Source organism: Kryptolebias marmoratus, linkage group LG17 (assembly GCF_001649575.2).
Source record: "Kryptolebias marmoratus isolate JLee-2015 linkage group LG17, ASM164957v2, whole genome shotgun sequence".
Classification (NCBI taxonomy): domain Eukaryota; kingdom Metazoa; phylum Chordata; class Actinopteri; order Cyprinodontiformes; family Rivulidae; genus Kryptolebias; species Kryptolebias marmoratus.
In genome coordinates this window covers 16,510,227-16,530,006 of record NC_051446.1, presented here as the reverse complement: position 1 = coordinate 16,530,006, position 19,780 = coordinate 16,510,227, and the positions used below count along the sequence as shown (strand labels likewise).

The window sequence follows — 19,780 nt, the reverse complement described above, 5'->3', positions numbered from 1 at the left end:
CCACAGTAATCTCCCTCCCTGGATCTCTCACACAACTCCCCCTCCCAGACACACACATACACACACACCACTGAGCTAGAAGCAAGATTTAACACTGGCAACCTTCTTTTGGCTTAGCGTGTGGCTACTAACACACACGCACACCCACACACAGGCGAATGCACAGGTTTTTACAAACAGATGCATCTGTCTTCCACACAGAAAGATAAAACCTCATATTATCCAACCCACAAATGCATACATTTCTGTTCCTGTCATTCATCATCGGCCGCCAGCGGAGGTGAAAGCTGACCAATAAGGGTTTTGCTTGTGTTTGTGTTTGGGTCTGTCTATTACCGAAATATCTCATGAACCACTTGAGGAATTTTTATGAAACTTGCAGAAAGAATTTATTGGATGTACATCTCCAAGTAATTAACTTTTGGAGTCACCCCAATTCAAAATGGGCGCCACAGAAAAGCAACTTAGAAAACACAAAAAAAAGTCTATGACTCAATCATTTTTAGACGTAATGAGCTAAAATTTGGCATAGTAATAGCTGGACATCATCCCCAATACATAATCCAGCTGCTAATCAATTGCACAACATCTGTTTTTAAAACTTTACCAATAACTATTGAAGTGAACTCTAGCTGTCTGTTAGCAAAATATCTCATAAACCCATGGATGGAAATAGTCAGTGAATGTACGTCTGCAACTGAATCATTTTTGGAGTCAACCCCATTCAAGATGGACGCCACAGCCAGCTGAACGTATGAAGCTCAAAAATAGCTATATATATTTCAACAGAAATATAATGATAATCCTGTTGGAAGAGCTTCAGCTGGCTGCTGCGGCATAACTATAGAAATCTATGTAAAAAAAAAAACAAAAAAAAACATGTAAAGCAAAACTAATGGTGATATAAAGGTTTCCCAAAATAGTTTAGAAGAACCACTAAAGTTTTGGAGATTGAATTTGTTTTAATACAGCAAATATCTATTTTGGTTTTGTTGAGCTAGTTGTAATTAACCTTTCTTGCTTAAGCTCTGAAAAAAAAACATTATCCTCCACACCATCTGGGGCTCCAAATTTATTTTTCAACAAATTCATCTGTTGGTGTTGTTGCTTTGGCAGTGCACATCCAACTCAGTTCTGGAGCATACGCTAGAATCCCTAAAAGTAGAAATGTGATAATTCATCTGCTGAATTAAAAAAATAAAATTATCTAGAAAGTGTGACTTTATGTTTAAGACATGTAGAATATATAAAATTTTCAAATAATAGTTACATATTGCACACATTTAACATGTAATGGGTTGAATACAGTAGCAGTAAATAGCAAATGAAATGCACAGCAAATACAAGGGAAACAACAGCACACACAAAAATCTGAATAAATGCAATTAAACAAATACAGAGAAAATAATAAACACACACAAAAAATTGTTGGGTTCGATAGGATCCAAACTACTTTGTCAAAGCTTGGTAAACATATTTTTTTAATATATTGGGATTAGAAATATAAAAATTAACTAAAGAAAACAAACCATGTTTGAGCTCATGCTCCCACACCACCAAACTTTAACTTAAATAATGTTAAATAAGTTAAAATGGTGAAAAATAAAACAAAAAATAAAAAAGAACTCCCTTCTGCTCAACTATTTTTCTTACTATTATTAAGTTTGTGTATTTGTTATAATCTTTGACATTGTTATCAACTCTCAGCTTTACTCCTTAGTAAGTATTTAGCTGTGGAAGTGTCAGTCTTGATCTGCTGTGTTGATGTTGGCTGGAAGACCTCAGTGGAGGACAGCACTTGCTGTTTGTCAATTAGGTACTCTCTGTTCATCATTTAAGTTGCCTATTTCATCAAATAAACAGACTAATACAGTCCTTACGCCTCAGACAACTGTTTCACGTGGGCCCATTAATGTTACTTTCAACTACAAGCCACTCAGTAAGAGTGAAAGAGAATTTTGTTCCTGATTTGTTTGAAATAATCATAATAAAAAATAAAAGTAAATCACATCTGCAGTCATTATTTTTCCAAAACAGTAGCTAAAAGATCCAATTCCTTTTGGTAATGTCCGATGTTTACCATCAAAGCCACATGAAACAGTACCATTAACTTAAATGTCATTGGCCTTGTATCATTACCCCAGTTTGTCAAATTATGAGTGAGCATTCGCAGTGAGGATAGTAATTGTCCACAGCAAACATAACACCGGGTTATAACAGTCTTTTTATTGCTTACACACTTTTTTTTTATTATTTGAGCCTAAGACTGAGGAGGTTTAGGGGCCCCCGATTGGATTGAAAGCTTCTTAGGGTATTAAACTGGGACAGGGGGCTGTCAGAACCTTTACCATACAGGATTAAAATGGACTTGAATTAATCTTAGCCTGGGACCCAGTCACCGAAATAAAAAAAAAAGAGTTTTCATCTTAGTTTTACAAAACAGAGTTCTTATTGAACTAAAAGTCGGGATGCAGCGGTGAGTTAGCGTCTGATTGAGTGGAGGTGAAGTGTGTTTCTTCAGACAAGTAAAACAGAAAACCCTGACATTTCTTGAAACTCGCATGAGGAAAAAGACAATGCGATTTAATAAAATGCTCTTCACGAGAAACGAACCTATTAAAGAACTTGGTCACAAATTAAACAAGTTGGGCAGCTTTTGACAGTTTGCCTCTTTTTGTTTTTCTTGCCTGGGTTGCCAGATATGCAGATTGCAGGCAGTATTTTGGCCAGCAGGCATATAATCTTGTTAGAAACAATTGTCTGTACTGTTGAATTTTAATTCAACTCATCTCTCTCTCTCTCTCTCTCTCTCTCTCTCTCTCTCTCTCTCTCTCTCTCTCTCTCTCTCTTTGTCTTACACACACACACACACACACACACACACACACATTCACACCAGCACTTTAAGAGTCCAAGAAACTCTTAACAAAATGTCAGAGAGGATACAAACTTTAGCTCAGACGTTGAAGCATTAAAGCCAAAGGAACTTGACCCAGTGTGAGTTGCACACAAAAGACAAAGCAAATCTGCATAAACAGATGCTTACACTCCTCTCTGCCTTTTGTTTCTGCATGAAAATAAATCAGTGGAAATAAAACAGGGCTTCAAGTCTGCATTTCAGATCAGTCAGAACAATATTTACAGTCTTAAACCCAAATCATCCTAAGAGAAATAAATAATAGCCATTTTAGTCAAACCTCATTAACGATCTTATGCCCAGTCTCCAGTCATATTGTGTTAGCACTAAGAGTATGTCATGGTAATGACTATCAGCTACTACCACATAAAATGTAGCTCAATATTTGTAAAACTGACTTGGTTGGAACCATTTTTCTGTTGGCTAATATCAGTTAGCTGACATTAAATCCTAAAATTTAGTGTGTGGTGTTCAAAGTATGTGCTGGTGATGATGCTCAGCTACTACCACACAAAATTTAGCTTAATATCTGTAAGATTGACTAATTTATAGCCATTTTTGTGTTTGGCTTTAGCGACCATTGTTAATGGGGTTGACTCCAAAATATAATCAGTTGTAGATGTCCATCCAATGACTGCTTTCTGAAAGTTTCATTCAAATCCACCTACTGGTTTATGAGATATTTTACTGATAGTACAGTCGAAACAAACACTCAATACACAGACACGGACATCACTCTGCCTTTACCTTCAGGTGATAGAAAAAAGAAACAAATGTCTATTTAAAAGCAGTAGCTGTTATTGCATGTGGTGAAAGGAAGGCCAATACACGCTGGGCAAAGGTGTTTGGCTTTCACCACATGTTCTTCCATCTGACAGGAACACTTAAAAGTTCATAAGTCCACCGAATATGGCCTTAGTTAAGATGCAGCCGGTGTTGTTCACGGAGGCCTGACTAACTCAATAAGACGTGTCTGTACGAGCTTGTTGTGAGCATTTGGACAAATGTACGTCTCCCTGCAGAGGTGCAGCAGCAACTGTCTGGTGAGGGTTAAAAGAAGCATTTGAGTGCAAGCTCCTCTCATCAGGCGGTGGTTTTATTTTTTATACAGGCATGAGAAAAGCCAACATTTTCTAGATGGTAAAAGTGGTACCACTGAGTAAATGGCTCGACGTTATAGTAAGCTGAAAAAGTCTGCAAAGGCCCTGAAATGATCAGATGAAGAACATATGCTTTTTATGTACGCAGAGGCTTGTCTTATACCTCCAAGGACCGTGCATTCTTCCACACTTAGAGAGAAAGTGAGCCTCTCAACCTGCTTTCACAAGTAAACCTAATTCACTGTGACATCTTTCTAATAGCTAGTCTGGTGGGACGAGACCAAATGTAGACTTTGCAGACATTAAAGGTGCAAAGTAATAATTATAAATAAAGCCACAAAGAGGGCGTTAATCTTTTATTAGGCAACGTGAGAGCTGTTGTTGTAATTATATGCAGTAGGTAAAGAAGAAGACCCCTGGCCCTTCAAACGAGCACTACTAATAAGGCTCAAACTAGAATAATTACCTGTATGGAAATAAACAGTTACAACTTTAACACATTATTAAGGCATGGTGGTATCTGTCATTTAAAATCAAATAGATTCATTATCTCACAGCCTAATTTATGAGCTGACATAATGTGTATTTATATGAGAAACAGTGTTGACATTGTTGATCAGTCTTATAAATAAAGCACAAAAGCCAGACTATTGTCACTGATTAGTGTAAAATATCAGAACAAAATAAACTTTTTACCTATTTGAAGTTCCACTTAAAAATCCTTCTTATTTATTTATTTTCTTCTGCTTATTTGAGGTCACATTAAAAAGATCACCATGAAAGTCCCATGATGTTCACAGGCCAAAAGAACTTCAAATTCCCTCCAGTAAGTTTTAGGTGTCCTCCCAGTAAAATGTGTTCCTAAAGGCTCCAAATGAAGGCAGCCTATGAGGCATCCTAATAAGATGCTGGAACCTTGCCAGTTCGCTCCTTTCAATCCGGAGGAGCAGCGGCTCCACTCTGAGCTCCTCACTTTGTCTCTAAGGCTGGGAACGGCCACCCTACAAAGGAAGCTCATTTAAGCCACTTGGATCTTGTTCTTGTGGTCACGACTCATACCTCATGAGGGCTGGAATGTAAATGGACCAGTGGATCAAGATATTTACCTTTCAGTTTAGCTCTTTCTTCACCATGAAAGACCAGACTAATCCTACTCCTCATTGTTGCAAAGAAAGCCTCATTCTGTAGTTCCATCTCTCACTTCTCACACTGCCATTAATTGTAAACAAAACTCCTAGATACAGTAGCTCTGTTTAAGGCGGACACTCATCCCTAACATCATTTCATCTTTTTCACACTAGGCTGAAAATCCCCTCATGTCACATTGATGGTCAAGGCTTGAAGACATCAGCAGAAGTAATTCATCTGCAAAAAGTAGAGATTGGACCCTGAGGTTTCTAGACCAGACACCTTCCTCTCCACAACTGCACCTTAAAATCTTGTTCATGAACACTACAAGCAGAATTGAAGACAATGGGCAACCCTAACAGTGTCCGACACACACCAGGAACAAGCTCTGTTGACACAGTCCCTGCTTTAGTTATACAGAAACTGGATAATCTGTCCAGTCATTAATATGTGCCAAGATTTTAATTGTACAAAACATTTTTCTCATTTCTGCTGCTCCCTGAGACATGATGGCTCTATGTAACAGTCATCATGGTGGCAGGCAGCTTATACTCTCAGACTAAATTAGAAATTGTATGTAAGCCCCTAAGATATGAAAACCTTTTCCTGTTCTGCTTTTGTGATGTGTAAAGTGGTCCTAGGAGCAATATGCACCAGAGCACTGAGGACAACCAAGCTGCTTCAAGTCACTGTTAAATGGGTAATAAACTTGTAGAAGTGGTTTTATTCAGGTGTTTGAAAAATATGTACTTATTCTGTTATAAAAAGGGTATTCTGAAAATGTTTAAAAAGTAGACTTGAGCTTGAGTCTGTTGTCAAAGGACTTAGCTCAATATAAAAGTCAAAGTCAAATTTATTTATATAGCACTTTTCAGCAACAAGGCAGTTCAAAGTGCTTAATATAAAGGTTGCATTTTACTGTAACTCAGTTTGTTCACATTGTGCATACAGTATTTACCCAAAACATAGATCTTATTAGTCCATTGTTCTTATTTCTTGCTTGTTTTCAAAATATAAATAATTAATAGCATAATTTAGCTTGAAAATACTCTTGCATACTGATTTTTACAAAAGACGACAGGAAAGTAAGTTCATAATAGAGGGATTTAAAAGGGTTAAAACCCAGATATATTTGCTAATTTCATTGTAAAACAAATACATAAAAATCAAATGTGAGTTTGAAGCATGGCTAACATTTTTCCCACATTAAAAAATAGACTTAACCTGAAATTGTGAGACAATTAGAGTAACATGCAGCCTTTGGAGAAACTAATTGGTGAGGTGAATGTGCAGAATGTGACAGTTCAAACAGTTCATCTCCTGATAAATGTTAATATGAGGAATGGGGTCAAAATGCCTCTAAGACAAAGCGTTTGTTGAATTATTGTGAACTTCTGCATGGGAACTTCGGCTCAGAACCACGGTGCAAGTGTGAATTTCAGGTCACCTAGATGGTGCGGTGTGTGTTTGCGTGTGTCATTGTTGTCTCAGGTTATCTCACCTATCAGCAGGGCAGCTCCAGGCGACAGGAATGAAATCTGAGTAAGGCTTTACGGTAGCAGATATATGCCTTTTACCATTAGGAACAAGAACTGATCAGTAAGACTGCCTGTTGCTCTGTTTAGCCCACTACTTTAACAAGTTGGTTCAGTCAGTCCAACCATTTTTACTAACTAATAATTGTGAGCACATGCTGTTTTGAAGATTTGAGTTCCTTCACAGTGAATGGGCCCATTTCACTGCTAGTTTTTCTTGTCTTTTTTGCACCACAGGGAACATCATTACTTGTACATAACCCTTCCCACAAGAGAGCAACACGTGCTATCAAACTAGCTCACTTCATCAATGAAGAATAATTTGTGTGTGCTTGTTACTGAACATCCAGTGAGATGGTGGTAATTAGAGGCTAAAACTAAAAGTTATGAAATTCAGAAAGTTTAGATTCTCCTTTGTAGGCGTTATTTTATAGGTGGTTTGAACAACTACAAAGTGAAAATAATGAATGTGTTTCTCAAATCTTGGTTTATTACTTTTCTTCTGTAATACAGTAGTGCTTAAAAAGCCTCAAAGCACCCTTCATTTCTTTATATTTCACTCGAAATTATTTTTTTTTTGCTAGGCAATTACACATTGACCTAAAAAGAGCTCTTAACAACACTTTCTAAATTAAAGACCTTATTGCCCGTAGCCTTTAATACCAGGTTATGCATAAATTATTGTGCATGGATAAGTTTTAGGTAATATACGATATTTTACATGATCTTGCAAAGACTGTTAGCACTTGGAGTATGTGTTGTGATTGACTCTCAGCTACTACCACACCAAATTGTAGCTCAATACTTGTAAAATTGGCTGTGTTGTAGCCACTTTTGTGTTTTCTAAAACCAGGTTATGATGGCAGATGTCTTGATTTGGGTTCACCTCAAAAGTGTATTAGATGTAGATGTACACCCAGTGATTACTTTGTGGGAGTTTCTTTAAAAGCTGTCCAATGGTTCAGGATATATTTTGCTAACAGATAGACAAGAATGGATTCCAATGGCAAAGTTTTAAATTCAGATCAGTTATCTAGTTGGGGATCTGTCTCAGCTATTGACACATAGATTTTAACTCAATATCTAAAACAATGAGAAATTTAGCTAACAGTACAGGAAAACAAACATACATAAATATAGAAAAAACAGTTTTGCTCTCCCTTTGACCATTAAGCAGCGTAAGTTTGCTCACAAACTGTATTTATGATGATATGCCAAGTTTTAGGCTGTCTGAAGATGAGACAAATTAAGACTGGTTACTTCCAAAGTTGTCTGTTAAGTGTGGATGCAACACTTATTTATCTCTACAGATCCCTGCAGTTTTTTCAAAGTCTAAATGACTCAGAGGTTTGTGTTAAGTGGTTTGAGAAACAAAAAAAAAGAAAAAAGGTAAAAAAACAACAACAATAATTTAAAACCAAAACTTAAAACAAAAAAAATAAAAAAGAATGAAGGCCTGAAAAACTATTACCTCTTTGAAGATTACAAGAAAGTTTGGCTATGTACATATATATATGTATATATGTATATATACATATATATATATGAGAGGTGTCTCGTGTTTTTTATATATCAGCGATTCCCAAACCTTTTAGCTTCTGACATCAAAATAACAAAAGCAAAGACTTTTGATCCCAAATAATCTTCGTAAAACAACACAAATATTGCTAAAAAATAAAATAAAAAAACAGAGGCATGATGGCAACACAAATAGCTTAAACTAACATTATACTCCTTTTTTATTTATAACTATTGCTTTTATCTTTTGTAACAACTATTGTATAAAAATATGTGAGCAGAAATCATTTTTATTTTCTCAGTTTGGTGTTTTGGGACCAACAGTGAGGTCCCAACCCCAACTTTGGATGCTATACACAAAATCTGAGTAACAAACTAAAGAATTTCTGTTTGCAGACTGTTGAGAATTAAAAGACGAACAGAGTCGAGTGATGTGCCGTGGCTTCATTGTTTTTTGACTTCTAGGTAAGTTCTGCTTAAATCCTATCCAGATCACAGCCCCCTGCCAACACAAACTGTGACACCTGTTGAAAGGTTTCAGACTGCTGCTAACATGCTTGTGGCAGTAAGCACTACATAAGTTAGGCCAAACAGTTTTTTTTTAAGATTGTAAAAAAACAGATATAAGAAAGTGCTTAAAGCAAATTAAATGTACTAAATATTAAAAAAATGTTCATTACTTCCAAAAATAAATCATAAGAGGGATGGAGTGTCTAAGAGATTCTGCGTAATTTTAAAATTGAGAGCTTGAAAAGCCAAGGCTGTTTTGATAACTGAAAGCTTTTGTTGCTATCAAGGGTTTTGATCAAACCTTTGCAAAAAAATAGCCAAATTTATTCTTTCATCTTCACCACATGTGCAATAATGACTCTTCTCTTTGGAAACATAACTCACAAAGGTGTTATCTGTTTGCTGCTGTTGACCCGTCCTTCTGGTTCTTGGTACTGTAGCAGAGGTTGTGCAATAGCATATTCTTATTTGATATTTTTTTTGCATGTTTAGACTGAAACTGTGCAATGCATCTTCTTGCTGGATCATGTCTTTATTGTGTAAGTTTGCTTTGATATTTTTTTTTCATTTATGACTTATTGTGGGAGAAAAACCTGACTATTACTGCAAATTTCCCCAGGGACACAATTAAGAATTCTCTATTGTAATGCATCAGATCATATTGTTTCACATTTTATCATGTCGACTTATATTGTTTTGTTTTGCATCGTATTGTGTTGTATCATATCAAATTGAATTGCAATGTATGTACCATATTGTGTTTTACTATACAGTATTGTCATAATTTCTTTCATATTGTACCATACTATACCATATTGTACAATTGTGTATTATATTATATCGTACTGTGTCATATCATATTGTATGGTATTGTATCGTATCATACTGCACTGTAACGTGCCGTGGTATATTGTATCATAACATATTGTAATGCATTGTACCATACCATATCATATTGCATTGTATTGTGCCGTATCATTATGTGTTGTATATCATATATTACATTCCATTGTACCATTCCAGGAATATTTCTAAACACTAAGTTTAGAATATTTCTAAGCTCTGTATAAAAATTTCTTTAAAAAAAAAGACTTTTCACATTATCATTTTTATCATAGAAGGGATCGACAATTTAGAAGATGAGTCTGAAATTAGCATTTTTTAAATATAAGTACTGAATTAAACGAACTGGAAGTGTGCTCGAACATCTAAAAACCAAACAAACCTGTTTTGTCTAACCTTATACAAGCTCTAAACCCCGAAATAACAAATATCCCGAACAGCATAAAATATTTATTTAAAAGAAAAAAATGTTTTAAAGTGGGTACATAATTCAGCTAAGGAGCGGGGCTTTGTTTAATGGAGGGAAGATAAAAGCAGATTTCTTCTGCACTAATAAGTAAAAATTATTCTGCAAATCTTCCCTTCAAAGGTACTCAGAAATCCACAGATATTTAATTCCTGGTGCTTCTGTCATCCAGCGTGACTAAAAGGATTTGACATGGTGAGGAGTGGACGGGTCCCAGGTTCACAAAGCACATTCTGTCTGCCTGACCCCCTTCTGCACACTCTCTCTCTCTCTCACACACACACACACACACACACACACACACACACAGGAGCCCACACATGAACCTCTCTGCTATCACGCTCTCACACACAAGTAGAAGCCAGTGTCACATATAAAGACACACACCAGGAACTTGCAGTCATGTGTTTGTCATGATGAACCTGAATGATCAAGCCACATAATTATTGTCCGCCACAGGAGGTGAAAGACAATGTTGTTCTTCCTTGTGTCTGTGTGTGTTCATCTGTTTGTAGTGTTAGCAAAATATCTCATGAGTCACTGGACAGATTTCAAAGAAACTCTCACAATCTAATTATTGGATGAATATCTACAACTGATTAAAGTTTGGAGTCAACTTGGTTCAAGACAGCCGCTACAGCTAAGCAACCTTAGCCAACACAAAAATGGCTAGGACTCGGACAATTTTACAGATATTGAGCTAAAATTAGGTGTGATTGTAGCTGAGCACTCTCCTGAACACATACTATGATGACATCGTGTTGTGCAACATCATTGCTCAAAACACTGGCATTAACAATTAGAGTCAATCATAATTGTCTGTTAGCAAAATATCTCATAAACCACCAAACAAATTTTAATGAAACTTTAAGGAAATAATCATTGGATTTACATCCACAACCGATTAGGTTTTGGAGTCGATCCAATTCAAGACAGCCCCTCAGCCAGTTGATTTTAACCTACCTAAAATTAGCTATACTTAAATCAATTTTACAGAAATTGTGCTAAAATTTGTTGTAGCATTACCTGCCAGTCATTCACAACACATATTCCAAGCTGTAAGAAATCTTGTGGGGTATCACCCAACAAACTCAATTGAAGGTAACTTCCACAGCAAATACAACCCCTGCCAACACAAATATGGCTCTAACCTAATCAGTTTACAGATATTAAGCCAAAACTTGGTGTGGTCATATATAAGTGTTGTCTTCAACACACAATTCAAGAGCTAGCAGTTTAAATGTGATCCCTAAGTATCAGATGAGATCATGCACAACCTTATTTTCAGGATTAACCCAAAACAGCTATAACTCTAACTCCTCTCAGTATAAGATGATCTTAGTCTGAAAGTCTGGCATCAAAGGGGGTGGGTGATATGTGTTTTTCAAGGAGTGCCAAGGCTTTTGATTTAATATTTTTTTCAACAATTCCAAGTTAATAAAAAGGCAGAAAAAAACAACAACATCCTTTCAGCACAACCTAAACTTGACATTACCTCTACCCGGTGTCACCTTTAACTTTCTCCCTTCTTTATCTGCACTGCATTGAGGAGGCGACAGCTTGTCGTAATTTGAACTAATCGGATGATTCCCTCACTCTTCATAATCCGGGACACACAGGCTGCTGTGGGCTGCTTTGGACGGGACCACACTGCGCAACACAGATTACACATGTAGCTTCTCACGGTGCACAAATACCTGTTGAAAACAAACCACTCCAGTGACACTTCAGGTGATTACTTAGGAGCAAGCGGAGCGACATATGACTGACGGGTCGCAATCAATACAATACAATAATATTTTAAAGCAGAGAATTAAAACCTAATTCAATTTATTCACAAATAAATTCTGTAGAATTTCACACTGGTTACATAAAATACCAATAAGCCAGCCCTTTTGATTATACTTATTGTGCAACATGGTTAATTTTAGATGCTAAGTTTGTATTGCCAAATAGTTGTTTAGTTATTAAAAAGCTGAGCAACTGCACCAATGAATGTCATTTACCTGAATGAATAAAAGTACAGCACAGGAGCTTGCCAAATATGGAGTCTGCGTCAATGTATATACAGAGTTTTATAAATGATTCCTAATGCTTTATAAAGTATTTACAAACTTAAGAATAACATATATAGAGAGCATTAATAAATCCTTTATAAAGGGGCTCTTATTAGGAAGTGGTGCCTTTTTAAGATGAGCATAGCACACATTAGACAAACTCGAATAGATCGATTAAAGCAGCAGAATGTTTCAGCACCTCGGACAGCGACACGTAAAAGCTCCACATGCTTACAGAGAATGCACTTTTCAAAGAATCCATGTCCTGTCTACACATCTTTTCTTCATTTTTTTTTTTTTTTTTTTTTTTTTACTCAGAGGAGAGGCGTTATTTCCACACACGTGCAGGCTGCTTCATTTCCTACCAAGAATCAAACAGACCCAACAGGAGAAAAATGAGGTTTATGGTCATCTACAAGCAGAAAAAAGCATCTAGAAGAAGATGTTAGTTAAAGAGGATGACTGAAACAGGGACATATTTCATCACGAAACACGGCTTTAAGAAGGCAAACCTCGTTAGACTTACCGTGTTATCCTCGTCGAAGCCATATGTTTAACATTAAAATCTACTTTTTCCGCACACTGTTGCTGTCTGCGGGCCAGCAGGAAGAGGAGGAAATCCAGGAAATAACATCCACACAACTCATCCACACGATGAAGACTGATCCTACTTAGGTTTTTTTTTTTTTTACTAATATTTATCTTTTTTATACATATATATATATATGCGTGAGAGGAGGGAGGTATTCCGGTTTGCTTTTAAAGTCACAGAGGAGATCGTGAAGTCGAATAAAAAGACGTCTTCTTGAGTTGGAGTCTCCGCTGTGGGACTTGGAGCTCTGTAGAAGGAAAACAGAGCAACAGTATATGTGCTCTGGTCCCCCCCCTTCACCACCTTTCTTACCCAACCACTGAGAGAGGGAGAAAGAGAGAGAGGGAGAAGGAGTGGAGGGGGGAGGCGCAGGAAGCCGGCGACATCAGCTGAAGGAAGCAAAGAGAAGGAGAGCAAGAGTCAGCAGGATGGGAGGTTTTTGTATCAAGGTGTCCGAGCTTTTCCCGCAGGAGCAGCAAGAGGCAAAGAGACGATGGTCGCAGCGCTGTAATCTCATTATGTTTCCAGCATAAAGCGCGCGGATCAGCCGCCGGTGGCTGCGCTCTGTGCTGCTCTCTGCGCCCCGCGGCGGAGAGGGGAGTGAACCGAGATATCAAATTTAAACTCCAAGGGATCCTGTCACACTCCGTCTCAAGGAGGAGAGGCGCAGCTGCACCCAAATTTAAGTAAATAATGTCAAATGAGTCATACGTTAAAATAAAAAATACTAAAGCAAAAAATATAAAAAATTCTGAAAGTTTTCTTTCTTTTTGTTAGCACTAAGAGGTGCATGTTTTTGACGCACCGTTCAGTCCCAAAAAAGGAGGAATGTTCAAAACTGCTGCAAGAATAAGTAAAATTGAATTAAAACAAAACTTTAAGGACATGTTTAAGAAAACAAGAACCATCGAATTCTATCTCTGGAGCAGCAAAATATCTGTATTTGGTGGTTAACCTTTAAATATTTGGTAAGTCAGTGATCACCACTTGGCGCCTACAGGCCAGATCTGATCTTCTGGTCCTTGTGGAGGGACTGAGCAATGGGGTTGTCTTTTAGGACACCAAAAATTACTTGCAATTAAAGTAAAATAAAACAATTTACTTCAACATGGGCACACCAATTATGACATTATGACCTCTAAGCTTATAAGGTTTTTGATAGTAATGATGAACAGTGATGTAGATATTCCTAGAGAAGTGAATATGCTTCTAATTTTAACCCTTTTTGACCCTTTCTTGTTTCTTCTTTTGTATTAAGTTGACCTAAAAAGTAGCTAGATGTTTTTGAATACCTTCACAGCATCATATGGTGACATCTGGGTATCAACCTGACCACCCAATGGCTCCAATGTCACAATTAAATCAACTTTATTTATAAAGCAGATTTAAAGCACATTTAAAACAACCAAAGTTGACCAAAGCTCTGTACAATGAATCCCAAAAATATGGTCCTACTAAACTAAAAACATTATGTTCTATAAAAGATATATCAGAACATGAAATATTAGGCCAAGTAAAAAATACAAAAATACAATATTAGCAGATTACATAAAAAGTCAAAGCATTAATTGCAAAAAAGTAAAACATGTCCTTAGCTGCTTTTTAAAATCTTCAGTAGGGAGTCCATGTTTGATTGACAGTGGCAAGCTGTTCCACCGTTTTGGGGTTCCTACAACAAATGCACAATCTACTTTACTAACTAATCTAGGACATGAAGATCAGAAGATCTAAGACAAGTATGAGGCATGGGAACAGATCATGTCTTTGCTTTTCATAAACACAATGTTTCTCTGAAGGGATTTGAAAATAGGTGTACTCTTTGATGGATTAAAAATAAGTGGGTTTACTTGAACTACTGGAAAAGATACTCCTGAACTAAATCAAAGAACATCAAACTGTGGGAAGGCTGATATACCAGCAGGCCCAGTGAAACAGGTTACATGCAGATGATGTAGGACTAATGGATAGTTTGAAACCCATGCAGCGTCAAGCTGGCAAGCTAAGAAACAACCATTTTCCAATGTTCAATCTGCCAAAGGTGATAGAAAATGGTCAAGCCAAGACCTTGTGAGACTTTCAAATGCAGTCTGGCACACAGGTGATGACTGCATGATAGATGTAGTGATCCCAAAGCGCTGCAACATCAAGAAGATGCAAAAAAGCTCAAGAATTACCATAAGCTGAAGGAGAAAATAAAGAAGTTGTGGAAAGGCAAGATTTAGTGGTGCCAGTGGTCATCAGAACTGAATGAGTGGTCCAGCAGATCCTAAAACAACCTCAGATATCTCTGTCCAGAAGAGTGCAGTCCTACTGCACAGAACCCTCAAGCTTCAGGCCTCTGGTCGAGGAATTAATCGTGAAGTGCAACCATCCACATGGAAAGGATGAGTAGACAGTTTAATAGATTATTGATCTTTGTGTTGTTCATTTTCAGAGGTTCTCCAACTATGATTCTTGGATTTATCTTGACATTCACTGGTAATAGTGTGCACCTATGATGAAATCCTTTTTACTTGTACTACAAAAACAACGACTGTCTGTATCTTACTGCCACATAGCTGAAACAGCTGGGAACCATAACTATGTGCTTGATTTACTGCAACAACACCATTTCCTATGTGCAATTTAGGATTTATTCTTATAAAGCCATTACACAATGGAACTCATCTCAAGGCAGTGTATGAGATAAAAAGTGAAGACAGGCAATGCACATACGAGTACTTAAGAGATTCAGGCCAATTAGAAGTAAAGTTAGAAATTTTGTGAGGTAACTGTTGGTGTTTTTGATGCATTTTATTCCAACCACTGGATTCTTCATTTACTATCTGACACCAGAACTATCAAAAATATGTGCTCTTCAAAATCTTGCATAACAAGCTGGCAAATCCATAGTTGTCTGCTTAATTCAGGAATAAAATGAATGCTTAAATTCCAACTCAGAGGAACACAATTATTGGCAGTTTTTATGGGATAATTTTGGTAAAAGCAGCATACTTTCAGACTTTAAATTTCAGGACTTTTTGTGCACCATGAGCATTTAATAACCAAAATGCATTACTGCTTTCATCTGTAAGTAAGAGAGAAAAAAATGAACTTATTACAATGAAAATGTTCCAGCACAAATTGTTCAAAAAGATGCACAAGCCCAAAGCCGCGTGCAGCAGGCATACTGTTGCTATAAGACTGGAGCCCGATCACCGCTGTCATGATTCACGGCTTTTATTCTTTGCAAATAAAATGTGTGTCAGGAAAAGTGATGGCTGTAAGACAGCCATCTGCTCAGTTATACTACAGTGCATCTCATAATGGCTTTCTTTACTTTTTAATTTGATGATAAAGTCCAAGAATGATCGATGAGATGGACCAATTTGTGCCCGATGGCCTGACCTGACTGCCCATCTGCTCAGCAGGATCACAGCATGCAGTAAGTGTGTGTGCAGTCACTGAAACTCATCCAAAACCTAACCCTAACTCTCACATTTTCTGCGTAACGTTGATCATCTTCGTGATCAAGTCAAAGGTAATCTTGACTTCTGATTAGATCATCAAAAATTGAAACTACTTGAAGTAGAAATGGCTTGCAGGCAGTGGGCCAGGCCAATTATAGCTCCTCCACCACTGTGATCTTACCTGTGTGTCCATCTGCTCTGCGCTGCTCTGTGGGATTACACCAAATCCTATTCAGCTCAGAGGACTGCAGCCAAGATCAGTAGGTCTGAACCAATCATGACAAAACACAAGTACAAGTGGCGTTTGTCTTCCCCAACAAAGCCCAAGGTGGATAAAAGGGAACAATGATCCAGGTATAATAACAGTAACGCTCATTTGGCATGATAGAACAATAAGATGTCATACTGAATACTGGGTATTGTCGTTATGGAAGTAAAAATAAGTGCTTCAGCTTTAAGCGCAGTGAAATCCAAAGCTTAAAGATCAAATAACTATAGCGATACTGATCCATAAAAGTAAAAATTCTCTTTCCACTCATCAGTCTCTGGAGACACTGCAGCACGGGGCCGAGTTACACAAGCAAATAGAGAGGCTATAGTTTGATGAATTTACAAAGAGAAGCCGCTTTCAATTAAAAGCTGTTCTTTTCTTCACCCTGCTTCCTTATACAGACCTTTCCTAACTAATAATTCAAGATTTGCATGTTGTTCCGTTATTTTTACAATTAAATAAAGTGATGTAAACGACTTAATTTCAGTTAAATCTGCTTTAGTTATAAATTACTTTTTATTCATCTGTAGCAAAGCACGCTGAAAGGTACCCTGTACAGTATTTATTCCCTAGAAGTGCTGCTCCCTCCCTCTCTGTTTATGTTCAGCATGGTACATTTGTTGAAAAAGAAGGCTTACAACTTTTATCCATGCATTTAAACAATGACTTGGAATAAAAATATATAAAAGTGATTTTTCTACATGAGAAAATAGGTTTTTAGGCTTCAACATAATCTATTTAGTTTAGTTTTTTTTTTTGATTGCACTAATTCACAACTAACAATATATCAGGGAACTACATAAAAAAAGGAAAACTATTGGGTTTAATTCAAATTTGAGTACACAGAATCTAATTCAGTTCAATTCAATCCAAATGAAATTGACACTAGTTTTGCAAACTGAATAATTTATATTAAATTAAATTTAAACCCTGATTTTACCAATCTAAGTTTTAACCCAGAGTAGATTTATGGATGATCCTAAAAAAGAATTTGTTTTAAATCTTGACCGATGTTTTGTTGTGAATAACTCCTTTTTTTCAGTTTTGAGCTATTTTTAGTTCAGAATTGCTCTTTTTTTCATAAGTGGACTGAAATCTTAAAGTAATAGTGTGGTACTGTGAAGTTGTCAACAGTCAGTATCTTACCTGCACTAGTCAGAACAATATTGGTTTAGAGAACTAAGACCTTCTCACTGAAAAGTTGAAAGTGCTCGTCCAAGTGGAGCAGATTACTGCCGTTAAAGAAACAACTCTAATTTCAATCTCAAACATTGTTATAATGCTGTGTTATATTTTATAAACCTTTTCATTGTCACTTTTGCACTACACCAAAATCTACTTAAAAGTCCAAGGTTGTATTTGAAATGTTTGTTCATCATAGTATAGTGACTCAATCATTTTGTAGTAATGTTTAAAATTTTACCTGTAATTCTTTATTTAATATATAGAGCCCTAGAAACCTGTCACATGGTTCACTATATCAATAGAAATAAACCTTAATGCATTGCAGCCTGATCATCTGCAGCTCATTATTGCAGTTTTCAGACTTGTTGAAAATGCCTCTAATTATCTAGATGTCTCTAACATAAAAGTAAAGATATGCTGTAATTCCCAACCTAAAGTGGGCCGCATTCCATTGTTTTAATGTTGTGCGGCTCATCTTTGTTAATTTGCACACATACTATAACTCTAAATCTGTTGTTTTGTACAGAAGTACTGTGTAGGAGATATTAATTCAGAATTTTAGTGTATTGAAGGTGCTTATATAGTTACAGCTGCATGCTGTGGTTGTGTAATAAAAAGTACAGTACAACAAAAAGAGTAACAAATATGTGAAAATAAATTTTATGCCAGTGTGATGGAGATAGAGGTTAATTACATTTTATCAAATAAAACCAGTGAAATGATGCTGTCCATTACTTCAGATTCAGGCATGGATTTCATTGTATCTCTCATTTATTTATGACATACCTGACTGTGAATGCTCTGCTCTGCACATAATTATGCTGTATGCTGCATCCAAGTAGTATTTGAAATGCAAACACACCAGGCTTTCTGCACTCCACTAGACAATTTACTATATAGTAAACACAATGTAGTGCGTTAGATAACATTTTGAACACAGCTGATGTGTTTATTTACACTGAAGGCTGAGTCAACAGTGGTCCATACCTGTGTTTGTTCCAAGCAACATGTGTGTAGTAAAACACTGTAATACTTATTCACAGACAGAAAACAGACATTTTACATGATTAGTAACAGACCACAGACTGACTCAGTTTTGATTGTAGGGTTAGCTCAAAGGTTCCAGTAAAACAAGAAACCATTTTGTCCACAAAATCATAGTTATTTGTAATTATAGTTTTTCGCAATGATTCAGAAAGTTTAATACCTTCCTTTTGTAAGGGTCGACAAGGTTTTCCTTGTACAGTACTAATATATCCAAGGTCTGACAATGGGATAGGAGTTAGTTGTCTTTGTTTTAGTACAAAAGCTCACATTTAATGGACACACACAATATGTGCTATTTTTTGTTTAAAAGGGCTTTCAGTTTTAATGCACTTTTAAAATGTGTTCAGTATATTGTTGAATAAATACTATGGGTTTCTGGTCTACCTATAATTATTTCCCAGAGTAATTTGTCTTTAAGTTCATGTGGAATTGTAAATATATAGATAGATAGATAGATAGATAGATAGATAGATAGATAGATAGATAGATAGATAGATAGATAGATAGATAGATAGATAGATAGATAGATAGATATAGTTTATTGGTACTTTCAAAAAGAACAATGCATGAGGTCAGAGCCAAGTCAGCTTCATCTCTAGCCAGGCTCTTTTACTTGATATTTTCTGATGTAATTACACCATCCGAAGAACCAATTATGGGATTGTGCAGTGTTTCAATCTCAGTGACTGAAAGCATCTCATCACTTTTTGTTAAGAAGCCATGAGAACCCCTGCAGAAAGCAAATCCACCACAGCTTTTATACCATATCCCCTTTGATAACAGGAGCTGCAAAGAATGCCTTTTTTTATTCTAACTAAATATAGCGGAAAATAAATGTAAAGCAAGAGCAGCAGATGCTGGTGTAATTACAGATAGAGAGGCGAGACATCCACAGACAGAAAGGAGGGACAAAATGGAGAATGGCAGAAAAACATGAAAGAGAACATTATATTTATTCTGCCTGCCACTGTTAAACCCATCTAGTGCTGGAACTCTTCCTAGTTCATTTGGTAGAGCAGATGTTAATAGCTCAGCTGCGCTAGACAGTAAGTGTTTAATTAGGTCTGGAGAAAAATGATTTATTAAAACATCTGGGCCTATAAAATACCACTTCCTCGACTTGCTCCTTCATGACTCCTGAGCTGGATTCCCCCCCCCCCCC

General features: G+C 36.6%; 1 protein-coding gene across 3 annotated transcripts in view; it reads right to left on the bottom strand.

Moving 5' to 3' along the window:
- The window catches only part of LOC108249191 (protocadherin-15-like), a 211,362-nt gene extending 198,608 nt beyond the window's left edge, over nt 1-12,754 (bottom strand). For all 3 annotated transcript variants that reach the window (XM_017438411.2, XM_025010744.2, XM_017438403.3), the window contains exon 1: nt 12,601-12,754. The gene's annotated coding sequence lies outside the window, so the exon portion shown is untranslated. The remainder of the gene's footprint in view (nt 1-12,600) is intronic.
- Between the last annotated feature and the right edge of the window lie 7,026 nt (nt 12,755-19,780).